General features: G+C 44.3%; 1 long non-coding RNA gene across 1 annotated transcript; it reads right to left on the bottom strand.

Annotated features, from left to right (window-relative positions):
• Positions 1-429: 429 nt before the first annotated feature.
• On the bottom strand, positions 430-5,878 carry LOC128807192 (uncharacterized). Its single transcript, XR_008437078.1, has 2 exons — positions 5,528-5,878; positions 430-673 (listed from the first exon to the last, which is right to left on the bottom strand). It is a non-coding gene; the product is annotated as an uncharacterized LOC128807192 (long non-coding RNA).
• Positions 5,879-10,673: the final 4,795 nt, after the last annotated feature.

The following is a 10,673-nucleotide window of genomic DNA, read 5'->3' on the forward strand; positions in this document are numbered from 1 at the left end:
GGGTGCTTCGAGCCGTGGGGATTACCATCTTCTTGGCAGCAGCGGTACTCTCCAGCGCATCCATTCCCTTTTCCCCTTCTAGCCTTATACTGCTCCCAGTTCTTATCTTTGACTGGGGATGAGTCACACAGGATTTCTTTCAGCTCTTTCTGACAACACCGGTTTACAATATGGGCAACAAAGGGGGCAGGTACATTCAGGTGGAAACAAAAATTCTCAGGGTTAACCCCTTTTCTGTAAACCTCCCACCACTCTTCTGATTTGGACCTTACCCACTTATTCTCCAATTCCCCTAACTCTAATATGATTCTTGTTAATCCTTGCTCTAGCTTGTAGCAGCTGGAGCAAATCCCACTAGGTGGCTTTCCTTTGCGACAATGGACCCACCACTGTTCTTGGCAAGTTTTACAAACAAAGCACACAAAAGGATAACAATCACAACGTATTTCTTTACACACTACTCTATAAATCATCAGCCAAGGGGTAAGTGTATCCTTTCTGTTCCCCTTCTTGGTCTATCTGGATTACCCACACTGAGTCCGTTAGTTTTTCTTCAAGGTGACCTTCAGGTTTCTGGGTTGGCTCGTTACTCTCTAATGGTCAGCTGTAGTGATCAGCCCTTTAACTCGACTCACATGGGTCTATCGCTTCTCGGAGGTTGGAATTGCTGTCTCTGTGGTGAGGAAAACAATGAAGGGACCTTCCTAACGAGGTGTTAAAGAATTTTTTTTCCACGATTTAATGAGTACTCTATCTCCAGGCTTAATCTTATGTATTGTTAAGTCTAACGGAGGTCTTTGAGTCAACAGCCCCTTTTCCCTCAGTTCTCTCCTTCTGTTCATAATTTGCACTATGTAGGTATTGATCTGAGAATCTTTCAAACAATGGTGATCTACAGGGGCCTCCATGTCATAGGGCATTCCGAATAGCATCTCAAAAGGGGATATCCCCACATCAGTTCAGGGTTGAGTGCGGATATTTAATAGAGCCAAGGGCAAACACTTGAACCAAGACATCTTTGTTTCTAGCATTAATTTAGTTAACTGCTTCTTGATTTTCCCATTCATCCGTTCCACTCTCCCAGAACTTTGCGGGTGCCATGGAGTATGATACTTCCACTGGGTCCCCAGGGCGGTGAGAACATCTTTTGCTATTTTTGAAGTAAAGTGAGGGCCCCTATCAGAATCTAGGATCTCTATCCCGTATCTAGGTATGATTTGTTCTAAAAGTATCTTAACCACCGCATAAGATGTTGTTCTGGCGGTGGGGAATGCTTCTACATAATGTGTCAAGTGATCTATTAATACCAACAAGTACTTGTATCTCCCTATTTTGGGTAGTTCAGTAAAGTCCACTTGTATATGAGAGAAAGGTCTTTGTGCTAACTCTCTCCCACCCATTGGTCTCTCTCTTTGTTGTTGCTTGTTTACCTTTTGACAGGTCAGGCAGTGTTGGGTTACCTGTTTAGCCAGATTATAGATCCCTATACACATGTATTTGATGGCAAACTGATCGACTAAGGCCTGGGTGTCCCAATGGGTTTTATCATGTATAGCCTGCAGGATTCTCATGGCTACTCCTTTCGGGAGTACTTCACCAATGGAAGCAATATTTGATTGAACTTTTTCAGTTCTGAGTGTTCCAATATAAGCTACAGATAAAAGGAAAACTTTTTTTTGTTGTTTTTTCTTTGTTTTTTTTTTGTTCTTAGGGGCTAATTACCATGGTTTTTAGGGAATTCCTTCCCTTTTCTTTGTTTTATTGTCTCCTTTGTCCATCGGATCGTAACCTGCATCTGTCGGTCACACCAGGGGAGCACAGTGAGGCTGCCTAACAGGGCAGGACGTGTACATATACTTTCATTCGTCCACATTCACTTAACTTTATTTTTCACTTACTTTCACACACAACAAAACAACCACAGCAACAAGGTACCTTTTATTTTTCAACACACCTATTACACTTTTAGGTGTCCCTGGCTAGTCCTAGTGTTCTTGGATACCCCTCAATCTAGCTATGTTGTTCCCAACCCCAGATCCTCTCAGATTTATCCTCAAACCGGCAAAATTTTTACTCAGTCCTGGGTGTTCTTGAATATTAATATCTCAACCCAGCAAATTTAATTCTGGATGCTCTCAAATATTAATATCTCAACCCGGCTGTTATGAACAGTTTCCAGGTGTTCCCCAGAGACGCGGGCAGGGCTTTCCTAGTTCCCATGGCAACACTAAAAGAAAACTACTAACTCTAGCTAAGTACCGATATTGAAATGCTAATTAGCTAATTGCTCTGTTTGTTTTCTCTAAACTACCTGGCCTCCCACCCCTCCACGCTGCCATTCTGGGACTAACATGCAAATAAAAACCCCTTAGGATCATGGGAGTATTTTTAAGAGATAAAAATTAATATAAATCAAAAACTGAACACAATAGAGGAGTCTAGATAAATGCCCTAGCTGAGGAAGAGGGAAACACATCCCCTGACTGGCTTTTAACCATCGCCATCACCTAAGAAAGAACAGACTATATTAGGCTCTGAGAAGCAGGGAGATAGAGACAGAGAGCCCTGGTGCTGCCACCACGGAAGGAGCGGGGACAGCTGTTGTTCTGGACTTCAGCAACAGACTCTGCATTCCACGCCTCCTCACCCTCGGGCCACTGGTGTGCCACCAGGAAAGAAGAAGGGACAGCTGCTGCTTGGGACTCCAGTGACAGACTCTGCACGCCTCCTTCCTTTCGGCTGCCTGGGAAAAGCTACGACCGCGGGGGCGAGCTCTGCGTCGAGCCCCCTGCCCAGCTGATCTTTTTAATAAAGAGCTGAACATTAATAAAGGCATTAGCCCTGTTCATTTCACCGGCAAACTTAATTCTGGGTGCTCTCGAATATTAATATCTCAACCCAGCAAACTTAATTCTGGGTGCTCTTGGAATGTTAATCCCTCAACCCAGCAGGTTTGAATCAACCCTGGATGCTCTTGGAATATTAATCCGTCAACCCAGCAGGTTTAATCCTGGATGTTCTTGGGCATTCTTATCCCTCAATCCAGCAGAATTTTTAGGGGCCCCTCTTACATATTTTACCTTTTATTTTTCCCTAATAGATTATGCCAAGAAAACCCTCTTTTTAGCTTTTTTTTTTTTTTTTTTTTTCCCCAATTAATTACTTTTTATTTTCCCCCTCCACCAAGGGGTCCCACTCTTTCCCTGAGACCCAGTCCCGGTTTCCCCGGGGGGGTTATCTCACTCTTTTTATCACTCGCTTCATCTCTTTACTGGCCGCTTTTCTCGCAAAAAAGACGGAAACGCAGTATGGGAGACTACCGTTCTCGCTTAGCAGGTCTGGGGTAACCAGCCCGCCTCTCATTCACACACATTCATCCTCCCTTTATCTGCCCCGTCCCACATAAATTTACGAACTCCTAAGGGTTCAATCCAAACTACTGGGGAGGAAAGAAAAGGAGAAAAAGAAATTGCCTTAATTCTTCCTTTTAATGCTAAGGCTGTGCCACTCCTTTATCCTTTCTCAATCTTCTTCAAACACGACTCAGGTTTCAGGGACTAGGTGGCTTTTCCCACAGATTAAATTCACTATTTCACACCTTGCTTGTTCAACCCCTGGGTTATAGTATCTCAGCAATTCAGGGGTACATGCATGAAACGTGGATCTCTGTCTATATGAAATACAATACCACCTCCTCTGACACTTCAAGCATCGGAGGAGAACCCAAGTTGTGTGCCAGTCTGGTTTCCAGCAAAAGGTTGTCAATCCACACACGAAGCAGGGGATTACCCCTTCCAGACCCCACCTCAAGGGGTTCCTAAGCACCCGTTCAACTGGCGGTTGTTCCCAGTCAAAAGCTAGATAGCAACTTGTTGAACTTTGGTATATCCCTCCCAAGAACACTCTGTCTCTCCCTCCGTCCTCCCGTTCTATGACTACTCAGTCCCCTGGTGGATGAAGAGACTGACTTGGTTCAAGCTGAAACCACCTGTGGAGAGCCTGTCTGGGAGGCCGGGCTCTCTCGGCCCGGGCTTGGAGTTCTGCAGCCACTGTGGGCAAATCGCCTCTCACTTGTAACAAAAACTAAACAGCAAACCCTGTAATGCAAAGTATCTCCCAGTGACAGCTTTTAACACTAAAGGGCAATGCTATCGCACAGCAAACACTTAACTCTTAGCCCAGCTGGGTTCGCTGGCTACTTTTGCAAGCCCTTTACCAACTAGCGATGCTTGTAAGCAGTGCTTGTAACTCCCACCTTGTACCACGCTCCCACTAGCTGCGCTATCAGCTAGCGGCGTTCAAAGCAGCTCTTCAAACTGCAGCTTGTGCCCACGTGCCTGCTGCGCTATCAGCTAGGCTGTGCCTAAAGCACCTTTGCAATCCTCGCGCCGCGCTCCCCTGCCTCACCAGGGACAGCCCGTGCCGCACATGCGCACTATCCGCTCTATCAAGCAGTGTGGGCTGCTGCCCCGTGCATGTGCTCTCCGGCACCGCCGGGCCACGTCTCTGTATCTTAGTAACGCCGCACCGCGCTTCACACATACACACACACACACACAAGCACGCATGTCGGGATGTAACAGACACACCACACTGAAACTGGGACACACCACACTGCAATCGGGACACAACACACTGAAATCGCGATTTCTACCTCACCGAGCCACGCTATCAGCTGGGGAGGTCCTCCCGCCTTTTCCTAGTCTGGCTTCTAGTTACCTGCTGGTTATTCCTCTGGAGCTCAACATTCAACTCATCCCCCTCTGAGTCATCTTGTACTGAGTCATCTTGTACCGGGGCAGAGGGTTTAGGATGTTGTGGTGAATGTGGAGGTACGGGTGGGTAAAGGTTCCGGGGAGGAGAACGGTGGGGTGGGGGCGGGGGCGGGGTGGTGGTGGTGGAATCGGGTAGGTCTGTATCCTCTTTCAATCTTTTCTTCTTCTCCCTAGTACTAAGTGCAAACAACTTAGAGGAAAGCGAGTACGCCTCCCTCTAGATAGTGGGGGAAACTCGCACTAAGTTCAAGGGCTCTTTAGAATTCACATAAATATTTAAAGCCTGACATATCTAATCCTCAAATGAGCCAAACACTGGCCAGTACAAATGGTCCCCTCTTATTTGTTTCCCTCCCCAAACCTCTATGCAGTAGTGCACCATTTTCACCTTGTCCTTTCCTTTCCTGGAGGGGAAGGCATCCCAATTTTTAATCATTAGTCCTAATGGGCTATCTGGAGGAATTTGGGGAAGCTTTACAGGGGTTCCCCCACCCATGGGACCAGAGGGCTTGCTTTTCCTCTGTCCCATCTTCCGGAGTGCCTTCTTACATACACCTCCACGCTTCCCTCAATTCGTGGCCCAGCCCGTCGCCGGGTGTGGAAAACGCACTACTATGAGGTCCACACTCACGTCGTCTCACAGAGACGTCTCACTCATCACACTCCGGGATCCCAACCCCAACCGAGTGGCCCCTGTTCCCTTTAAACGGAGCAACCTCAGTAGCCCCGAAGGACCGCTGAAAGGTACTTACACAATCCTGTGTCTTCGCCCAGGACTTCATGCACAAAGATTAAGGGGTTGCCAGCTATTCTTTGCTTGCCACCGGATTTGGGTTCGTCGGTAAGGGTTCCAGAGGGAAGACACCTGAGCGGGACTCACTGCCAAGGCAGCGAGGGTGCCTCCCCGTGAGGAGCTTCCAACTAAGGATAGCCTAAGGATAGCCCTTATCCGAGTCATGGCACCAGACTGTTATAAATTGAGGCGAATAATTTGTTCAGCCTTTTGAGAGTCAATCAGAAATTTATTGATTACAGCAAGCAATGGCAAGCAAACAGCGCTGGGTGCAGCCGGGGAGTCAGCGCTCCACCAATGGCTCACACCGTTTCCCCCTTCCCACACTCTTTTTCTTCTGTGTCTGCGGTATCTCTGGGTGTACTCTGCGCTTGCACCCTCTGTCGCTAGGGGGTCTTCTTCTACTCTCTGGTGGTCATTTGAGGAAGGCTCCTCTCTTCTTCCTCGGTGAAAGTCCACGGCCCTCTAATGATCTTTTCCATAAAAGGTTATATGTTATATGTACCTAAGTTCTAGTTACACAATCAGCTTAAATAATCAACATACTAGCTAGTTTCTGTCTTGCGATTTTCTGTTATCTACACAAGGCTTCTCCTTTGGTTTTCTGTTATCTACACAAGGCTTCTCCTTTCTGTCTTGATGAACAAAGAGTCCTTTCTAACTTATCACAGTCACCTGCTGGACAAATTTTTCTCCTTTGGTTTTCCCTGAGGCTGGAAGTGAGCATTGTCATACTGCCTATTAATCTGGAGTAAGCTGCAACTGGCTATAATTCAGTACTTGTAGAATTTAATTTCTGTTTCTTCTTTAAGTTCAGTCAGTGTTTTTAAGTCCTACAGGCTGCATGGTGTTACATGACATTTCCTTCATCAATGGATGTTGTGTTGTCAGAGCTGTGCTTCTTGTGTCAGTAATGGAAACTCATTTTTGTTTCTGCTGCTTGTTTCTTTGTGCCCTGAGGGACCAAACCAACTGAAGAAAATGAGTTACATGATATATTTATGAGTTTTAGTTGCAGCCTAATTATCAGTGGCTATAGGGTAGATTTGGTTTTATAAGTAGTACAGTCTCTAAAAAGAAATTGAGTGGGCATCAGATCACAACCTCTAGCCAGCAGTGCTGATACCCAAAATCTGGAGTATTGGGCCAACTAGAGAGAAAACAGGTTGTGGTGGTCAGAGACAGGGTTGCTATTTTGGATGATGTTAGGATGGGCCTCAGTTCTGTACATTGGTGTTTTTTAAATAACTTTTAAAATGTGTCCAATAAAGAAAAATCCAGAGTGTACCTGGGCAGCCAGAACCGAGGGCTTCCTAAGAGAAAGTGATAATTTTTTAATATACAGATTCCTGAGAGGGAAACAATAGCACCTGGTGCCAGTCAGACTTGTAGGATGTGAAGTCCAAAACTTGCCACTTCAGCAGCCTTCTGGAGAAACCATGCAGCTTCTTTGAAATTAGGGTAAATTACTGAGATAATGTTTTTCTGTAATGTTTGAATTAGCTTTGCTATATATGTCAGCGTTTCCATCAGCTTTCGAAGGAACAGGACCAGTGTTTATGAAAGGAGTTTTGGCAGTTGTTTTTGTCATGTTAGGATTTTTTTTTACTTCTAATCTGTGATCTTATTTCTACTTACACCACTGGAATCCGGTGCTATGTGTTTGAGTAAGGCTGAGTGTACTCTTAGCAGAGCAGATACCTGCAGAATTAATAAATCAAGGAGGGTAAAACAGGGCCATAATTTGAAACAATCCTGTGTGAAAGACCAGTGAGAGCACCAGCCTGAACCCTGGCCTAGGACTTTTGCACCATCCTGCCTGGTCAGAGCTGGAGATTTATGGATGCACATACACATGAAAAAAAAAACCTCTAACTTGTCATAGGGAGGGGTTTGATTTTGACCAAAATATTCTCCCTTTGGTGAAGGTATGGTGATATTCTGCACAAGAGAGTGAAATGCCCATAGGTTTGGAGCAGCTCTTCCCATTAAGGATTTGCTCCCTTTGTTGAGCTCTGGATGCTGCCAGGGGTTGCATCTGTGGTTCCTCCTCAGAAGTGTAAGAATACTCTAAATTGTGTCTCATGGCTTCTACATGACTAATGCTTTAATCTCATGTAAATCTGCACTAATGAATATAGCTGCACTCCCCCCACCACTATACATTCAGACACCATGCAGGATAAATAAGCCAAATACAGTTATTATTAATTTTGACCATATTGTAGAAATGTCAAAATATTAGCTGGGAAAATTAATTCCTACAATTTAGCATATGGTTTTCCTGAAATGAAATCAAGGGTATCACTCGTCTCCCTTGAAGTCCTCCCACAACATTTCTATAGAAATATTTTCAAAAAAAAATAATTTGAAACCCCCTCGTGCATTTCGCTGGCAGGAAGTCAGAAAACAGTTGTATTTCTACATCCCTTTCCTACTTTTCTTCCTAGTGGAAGGTCAAATAGGCAGGAGGATGTCTGGGTTGGTGGTGGTACCTCAGCATTGGGAGGATGATGCCCTCAGACACCTGAAAGCATTTCATGAATCATAATATTAAATTTTATGCAGTTGTAGCATTAGGAACTGTCTGCTTCTTTCAAGGCTTTGTTTCAGGACTTGGAGAACTGAAGGTGAGGGGGATCCAAAGAGTGTTTCTGCCCCCTCCAGGGCTTGGTTTGTGTCTGGAGGATATATATGGTGTTGGAGGGGAGATGGATGCTTTTTCCTCCCAGTCAGGAGCATGAATGGGAGTGTTAGGTGTCAGGTGTTCCTCTGCCTTCCACTGGCACAAGCCACTGCACACACCCATGCCTGGCACTGTGGGACTAAAGAGCTCCTGCCACTGCACTGCTGTGCAGCCTGATGGGGCATTGAAAGAAAGAACTGGGCTTCATCACTATTTCATACACAAGCCCTTGGCAGCTCCTAGAGAGCATTTTTCTCAGAGTATATAATTTCCTTTTGGATCAAATCACAGACCCTTTTAAAACTGTGTATGCATTTGTTTCTTTTCTGTGCAAATATCACAGCTATTTCAAGGTCCTGAAGGTGTCATAAACATGACTTTTTCTGTGTGTGCCCATCATTTACTGTGAGGAGTCAGTGTTTTGAGAAGATGTGTTTTGGATAATGCATTAATATATTACAATATTCAAAATTATGGCATGGTTTATGAATGACTTAGGACAATACTTGTTGCAAGGGACAGGTAGTGCATAACCCATATTAGACCTGGCACAACTTAACATGTTATATGGCAGCAGCACTGCCACATCTCCAAGCACAGACGAGTCCCTGTGAGGGGAATAACATGGTGCCAGCTCCATGACAGTTCTCTGGCATGTGCTTGCTTGCTTGCTTGAGCAGTGAGACAGGGCTCTCACTGATGTTAAAAGACTTTTTTTTTGTCCCTGAGCTGCTCTGTTTTCAGATGTGTTTGATATCAAGGGTCTCTTAACAGCTGGTGGTTTTCACATGTAGGAGGCTTTTTGGTGCATGTGTGTTTTTATGACTAAGGCACTTAGTCATAAAAAGACTGTGACTGTGTGTCAGAACTGTGTGGTAAACTTGTCCATGGGGTCATTTCAGTGAAAACAAAGTAAATTGCTGGAATCTCTTTCAGGAAACACTTCATCACCCTGCCCTCCTGAATTATTTTTATCCTCATCTGTATGTAAGCACAGCTGAAAATAGGGAGCTCCATGGAGGCTTGCTGTGAGCATCAGAGCAGTCCTAATTATTCCAGGTAAAAAAGGAAATGACTGAGAACTGTTTTGGGGAATGTAGTCAGAGATGTGAAGCAAGTTGTACCCAGGCAGGAAATTAGCGGCATCTCACACCTGTGACATGCAGATCTCAGCCACTGCCAAACAGAATTTACCAGGACCCAAAGCAAAATCATATAAATGAATGATTTTTATTGGTACCTAAACATTTATATTTGGTGTGAGTACAGTCTTTGTGCCTCTAGATTCCCTTAATACCCATGACTATTACACAGCACCACGCACCTGCTCTTCTGCCCCTGAAAATGAAATGTCCAGCCATATCCCCATAGAATTTTAAAAAACTACTTTCATTGGTTTTAAACAGAAGGAGCTTTGGGCTGTCTCCCCTTAAAACAGGGGTAATGTTGGAAGTAGAATATCTACTTTTTCCCACTCGTCTTTTTATGTTTTTTCTTGTAGGGATTTCAAGCTACCTTTTAAATTTTCTGGGAGTGAGTGATAAGTTAAAGGGTCCAGTTCTGCCATACTGGGTGACAAACTGGAAGACAGTAAACTGCAGATTCATGCAGAGTTTGAATTAATGACACTTAATTTCAAGTACTGGAAGAAGAGGGTAAAGAATGTCAACCTTCTACTGCTTCTCTGCCTTTTTACACTTTTACTTCTCTGCTGTAGCTCTGAAACTTTGCCTCCAGGAATCAGGTATTGTTTTCACTGGAGAGAGAGGCAATGATAAGGAAAGTCCAGTCAAACCTAAACCACTGCTTGTTTCTGAATGCAAATAATGGCAAAGAAATATCTGGGTAATTTTTTAAATACAATGCTTTGTTTTTTAATAACCAGTCAAGGGCAAGAGATGAAACATTACTGATTAAAAGAGTATTTTGTTGGACATTTTCTACTCAGTGCACACAGGAACATCAACTGCTGCTGCAGGTTTCACTGCACTGCAGTTCCTCCAAAAAAGTTTCCTGTGTCCAAGGACTCTCAGACATGGCTTTTCTCATTTTCCTCTTTCTCCTGTATTTGTAACAAGTGATACAGATTGTAATTCCTGAAGGAAGATATTTACACAAAATTCAGTGATATCACCTGAGATATTTCTTTTGAGAAACTTTCTTATGGGAAATGTTGAAAGGTCCCTGAGAGCAGGTGGCTCAAGTGCACAGAATTAAGAACTCAAACTCCAGACTAATTGAAGCTAATCAACTGATTGTGTGTCTGATCAGCACAAATTACCTGACCCTCTGATTTTCATGGTTCACAAAACTATTTATCTCTAAGGAATGGTTTGCACTTGAGAAAAGATGTACATTCCTTTCCAAAGCCATTACAGTTCATTGGCAAAATTGTTCAGTGGTGTCAATGGCTGCTCAA

Source organism: Vidua macroura, chromosome 5 (assembly GCF_024509145.1).
Source record: "Vidua macroura isolate BioBank_ID:100142 chromosome 5, ASM2450914v1, whole genome shotgun sequence".
Taxonomy (NCBI): domain Eukaryota; kingdom Metazoa; phylum Chordata; class Aves; order Passeriformes; family Viduidae; genus Vidua; species Vidua macroura.